The sequence below is a fragment of the Pogona vitticeps genome, chromosome 1, assembly GCF_051106095.1.
Source record: "Pogona vitticeps strain Pit_001003342236 chromosome 1, PviZW2.1, whole genome shotgun sequence".
NCBI lineage: Eukaryota > Metazoa > Chordata > Lepidosauria > Squamata > Agamidae > Pogona > Pogona vitticeps.
In genome coordinates, this window is record NC_135783.1 from 46,809,152 (window position 1) to 46,815,679 (window position 6,528).

Genomic DNA, 6,528 nt, shown 5'->3' on the forward strand with positions numbered 1-6,528 from the left:
AAAACATAGCAGTTAGGTAAATTAGTTCAGCTATGAATGAAGCATATAAAGTTTATAAATAAAGTTGGAGATGAGACTAGGAACAATAATAGATTATTGCTTTGTGCAGTGTTACTGCATAAGGGGTGGCGGGGCTACGCCTCTGTCTTGTATGCATAATGACCACATGTGTGTGTGTGTGTTTTACATAGTCCTCTTTGCATTTCTCAGGCAGACCTGCCTCCTAAACTATATTTCATCCTTTAAGCCAGGGGTGGGCAACTCCAGTGGTCTGGGAAGCACACACTGGTGAAATTGCTCTCCAGTGAGGGTAAATCATAGGTTGTGTGTAAACCCTAGGTGCCAAATACAGCTCCTAACAATCCTGGAGCCTCCAGTTTGACACCCACATTTTAAAGAAATTAAATGGAATTAGTATTTTTTTAAAAAATCATCAAGAATCCCACATTTGTGTGTGGCTATTTTGCTGTTTTGCCACATCATTACCAAGAGGGGCCCCATACACCCAAGTTGTAAAATAAATACATGCTGGCGACTAGAATGCATGAGAGGGCTTCTTCAGTTTTAAAAAAACTTTAAACAAATATATTTTGGGATGGGCAGCCAAAGGAGCAGCTGCAGCCCTTGAGGGTCTATGGCTAGACAAGTACAATCTGCAGACTTCTGGAAATTGCCCACCCTTGTCCTAGAGAACATAAAAGGCCTTTGTGGGATCTGATTGTGGTTGCACGTGGCCGGCCCATGGATAGCACTGCCACCACACCCAGCTTAAGCAAAACAAATTGAGTACCAATCATATCTTCAACCCATTATCAGGGGGCAGAAATTGTAACGTTATAATGCTTTTTAAGTGGAAGTAGTTTTTTTAAAATAAATTGCTTGTGACTGTGTGCAATTTTAAACTCTTTTTTGAACTTGTCTATGTACTTTGTTTTAATCTTCCACAGCTGCAATTGTGTATGTTTCATCTATTCAGCTATACAGTACATCTTTTTACCTAAACCTATTAAACAGTTCTGTGCCTGAGTTAATTTTCATTATGTACTTCATTCACAGTCTTCTTTACTTGAGCACTTGCTCTTGCTTGTCGTTTAGTCGTGTCCGACTCTTCGTGACCCCATGGACCAGAGCACGCCAGGCCTTCCTATCTTCCACTGCCTCCCGGAGTTGGGTCAAATTCATTCTGGTAGCTTCGATGACACTGTCCAACCATCTCATCCTCTGTCATCCTCTTCTCCTCTTGCCTTCACACTTTCCTAACATCAAGGTCTTTTCCAATGAGTCTTCTCTTCTCATGAGATGGCCAAAGTACCGGAGCCTCAGCTTCAGGATCTGTCCTTCCAGTGAACACTCAGGGTTGATTTCCTTTAGAATGGATAGGTTTGTTCTCCTTGCAGTCCAGGGGACTCTCAAGAGCAACATCACAATTCAAAAGCATCAATTCTTCAGCGGTCAGCTTTCTTCATGATCCAGCTCTCACTTCCATACATCACTACAGGAAAAACCATAGCTTTGACTATGCGGACTTTCTTTGGCAAGGTGATGTCTCTGCTTTTTAGGATGCTGTCAAGGTTTGTCATCACTTTCCTCCCAAGAAGCAGGCGTCTTTTAATTTCGTGGCTGCTGTCTCCATCTGCAGTGATCATGAAGCCCGAGAAAGTAAAATCTGTCACTGCCTCCATATCTTCCCCTTCTATTTCCCAGGAGGTGATGGGACCAGTGGCCATGATCTTAGTTTTTCTGATGTTGAGCTTCAGATCATTTTTGGCGCTCTCCTCTTTCACCCTCATTAAGAAGTTCTTTAATTCCTCCTCATTTTCTGCCATCAGAGTGGTATCATCTGCATATCGGAGGTTGTTGATATTTCTTCCGGCAATCTTGATTCCGGTTTGGGATTCCTCCAGTCTATACTTTCACATGACGTATTCTGCATATAAGTTGAATAAGCAGGGGGACAATATACAGCCTTGCGTACTCCTTTCCCAATTTTGAACCAATCAGTTGTTTCAGTTGTTCCATATCCAGTTCTGTTGCTTCATGTCCCACATATAGGTTTCTCAGGAGATAGACAAGGTGGTCAGGCACTCCCATTTCTTTAAGGACTTGCCATAGTTTGCTGTGGTCCACACAGTCAAAGGCTTTTGTATAGTCAATGAAGCAGAAGTAGATTTTTTCTGGAACTCCCTGGCTTTCTCCATAATTCAGTGCATGTTAGCAATTTGGTCTCTAGTTCCTCTGCCCCTTCGGAATCCAGCTTGTACTTCTGGGAGTTGTCGGTCCACATACTGCTGAAGCCTACCTTGGAGGATTTTGAGCATAACCTTGCTAGCGTGTGAAATGAGTGCAATTGTATGGTAGTTGGAGCATTCTTTGGCACTGCCTTTATTTGGGATTGGGATGTAGACTGATCTTTTCCAGTCCTCTGGCCACTGTTGAGTTTTCCAAACTTGTTGGAATATTTAATGTAGCACCTTAACAGTGTCATGTTTTAAGATTTTAAATAGTTCCACTGGAATGTCATCACCTCCACTGGCCTTGTTGTTAGAGAAGCTTTCTAAGCCCCACTTGACTTCACTCTCCAAGATGTCTTAAATACTGTCTTTTAATTGCCGTAATCTGCCCTAGGTCCGAAGGAGGGTGTCCGTCCAATGCATTTCAATGAGAGAAAAAACAAAAAATCACCAAAAATTAAGGATGCCTCAGAACAACACCAAATTAAGTTTGCATAGGTTTCAGGAGGTGGGCTAACGATAGCAAGTATTTAAAACTCTTTTCAAACAGTTTAAGGCACTTTTACAGGAGCGAAAAGGGACATCAGAAAGGGCTCTTTGATCTCCGTTTCCCTGCTTTTGAAGCTCTTTCCGATGTCCCTTTTTGCTCCTGTAAAAGTGCCTTAAACTGTTTGAAACCTGTTTTAAATGCTTGGCCTCAATAGTCCAGCTTGTGAAACGTATGCAAACTTAATTTGGTGTTGTTTTGAGGCGTCCTTAATTTTTGGTGATTTTTTGTTTTCTCCATTGAAAGCCATTGGACGGTCTGTCCAATGGCTTTCAATTGAGAAAACAAAAAATCACCAAAAATTAACGAAGACTCAGAACAACACCAAATTCAGTTTGCATACGTTTCAGGAGGTGGGCTAACGATTGCAAGCATTTAAAACACTTTTCAAACAGTTTAAGGCACTTTTACAGGAGCGAAAAGGGACATCGTTGTGCGAAAATTCCCCATAGGAAACATCGTTGTGTGAGGCGGCAAATTTTTCAGGAAAAGCCATCGTTGTGTGAATTTATCGTTGTGTGAGGCACTCGTTGTGCGAGGCACCACTGTACTTTAATATAGGTTGTTACGCTTTGCACTTTTCATTTCACCATAGTAGTGTCAGAAATTCATTGATTTTCCATTGATTTCTTTTATATTGTGCCTTCATTTTGTGGATCTTATTATCTGCTATGATCTTCAAATTAATTGGAAAGCACTTGCAGTCCAGAGGCTTTGCGGTTTCACCCACAGCACCACCACATCCCTTTTCCTTTAATGACAGTGCTATTCATACTTGTCCTTTCCGATCTGGGACACTCCTTCTATGCGGTACTAACAAAAGTTAGCGAATGTTAAAAATGAGGTTCTTTATTTGCTCCAGTGAGTGAAAGGCAAACCAGAGATGATACAATGGTGAATTTCTAACACAATACAATGGTGAAATGAAAAGTGCAAAGCATAACAGCCTATATTAAAGTATCAGATGAAATTACACTTATGCAAAATTAGCCACGACTAGCCCTTTGTATTTGCTCCTAATCTTCCACCAGATCTCTAGTTGAAACTCATTATGCTGCAACTCTTCTACTCTGAAGAAACACTGGGGCAAGATATAGGACAGACAGAGGCAATAGTTCAACGTCTGACCAAACATTGCAATGTTTAGATGTTCCTTTGGAAGTGAGACAGGCCTCCGTCCTACAAACTTTTAGAAGACTGATTTAGCAACATCCTACCATATTGATTCATGACCTGTATTTTGTTATATTCTGTTCTGTTTTGTTGTACTGTGTTTATTTACTTTGCATTTTTTGTTTACTGTAATTTTGTTAGGGTTTTATTATCATTAGAGGTGCCACCTTATATATAGTTAATGTTTGATTGTTTTCACTGGGGAGATGAAGGACCATTTTACTTTTATTTTGGGTTTATATGATTTTGGTTCATGTTATGGAAACCGCTCCAAGTAGTGATCTATGTCGGGCAGTATATAAGCCTTATAAACAAACAAACCTAGATTAGGAATGCTGAATGACCAACAGGGAAGCACACTATCTGATCAGGAGAAAATAAAGAAAAGATGGAAACAATATGCTGAAGACCTATACAGAAGAGATGAAAGGATGACAGACTCTTTTGAAGAGGAATAATTCGAGGAAGAATCTGCAATTTCAGAAAGTGAAATGAAAGCTGTTCTGAAAGCACTGGGAAGAAATAAATCACCAGGGAATACTGATAGAACTATTCCAAACCACAGAGATTGAATCTGTCAAAATCCTAACAAGGATATGCCGACAAATATGGAAAACAGAACAGTGGCGACCAACTGGACACATTCAATACATATTCCAATCCCCAAGAAAAGAGACACCAAGGAGTGCAGTATCTATGGGACCAGACGTCTAATCTCCCATGCAAGCAAAATGATGCTCAAGGTGATGCAACAAAGGGTTTTACCTTATATAGAGTGAGAAACGCTTGGTATTCAAGCTGGATTCTGAAAAAGAATAGGCACTTGAGATCATACAGCAAATATCTGGTTGCTACTGGAGTGCATCAAAGAATTTCAGAAGATCAGTTTATGCTTTATAGATTACAGCAAAATCTTTGGCTGTTTCGATTATAAAAAAAACTATGGGTTGTTCTGAAAAGACAGATGTGCCTCAACAGATTCAAATGAAGGAGTGAAGAACATAAATAATTTAAGATGCAGAAATAACACTATCTTATTGGCAGAGAGCAGCAATGGCTTGAGATAACGATATAACGTTTAGTAAAAATGGAAGTGCCAAAGCATTTGAATATTAAGAAAATTGAAGAACAACTTCATAACTTTAACATCAACAATGAAGAGATTGACAGATTGAAATATCTTCTATACCTTGTTTCAATCATCAATCCAAATGGAGGCTACAGCCAATAAATCAGAAGACAACCAAGACTTGGAAAGGTAGCAATGAAGGAATTAGAAAATATCGTAAAGTGTAGTGATGTGTCATTGAAGACCAAGACTGAGATCATTCACACTACTGTATTCCTGATCATTTTCTGTGGGTGAGAAAACTGGACAGTGGAGAAAACTCACAGGAAAAAATCTGAAATATGGTGCTCCAGGAGAACTCTGCAGATACCCTAGACCAGTGGTTCTTAACGTGGGCGAAAATGCCCCCCAGGGGGCGATTTCGTTTTTCAGGGGGGCGGTAGAATGAAAAGGGGCGGCGTGGGGGTGCTGGATCAGAAGGGGGTGGTAGGGGGGCGCTGGAGCAAGCCAAACCTATGAAGATGGCTGCAGCCTTTTTACAATGTGCATGAATATATGTTTTCCTCCAATCTTAATTTAGTTTCAGAGTTTTCGTCTTGAAATTTTTAGTTCCTGCATTGCGGTTTGTTTTTATGCCCTTTTTATATATCTTTTTGAGTCTTAAAATTTGCTTGCAACTAAATCATTAAATGTTACTTTTGGGGGGCATTTCATTTTCTTGGAATTGAATTTTGTTTTCAGGGGTCATTGGATTTAAGTGTCTTAAATAAATAAATAAATAAATAAATAAATAAATAAATAAATAAATAAATAAATAAATAAATAAATAAATAAATAAATAAATAAATATCATCACCGCGGGGAGGGAGGCGATGATAACTTCCTCAATGGCTCAAGGGGGCGTTTCTTTCAAAAAGGTTAAGAACCACTGCCCTAGACTGCCTGAAAGACCAATAAAATGGTCCTAGAGCAAATCAAGGCTGAACTATGTCTGGAAATAACAATGATGAAACTGAGGCTGACCTACTTTGGGGACCTCATGAGAAGGCAAGATTCACTGGAAAATACAATAACGGTCAGAATGGCTGAAAGCAGGAAAAGAAGAAGACCATATACAAGATGGATTGAGTTCTACAGGTTTCCGTTTACAAGAGCTGAGCAGGGCTGTAGAGGATACAGCATTTTGGAGATAGCTTGTCCATAGGATCACCATGAGTCAGAGATTATTTGACAGCACATAACAGGTGCACCACTGTGTATAAAAAAGTCTGACCAACAGTGCAACATCTCAGTTAATTCTGACAGAGATGGTCTTGTTCGATATAAATGTAAATCTACTGTTCATAGATAGTGTGGGTGGGGACACTGATTGTTTGAGCTGCATACTTTATGAGGAAAACACTTTGCCACATTAGAATTAAAAATAAAATATCTGATGTAATCTACAGTATAATACAGTAAAACTCAACATGGGAAATAATGCTACTATTCAACATCAAAGGTGCTAC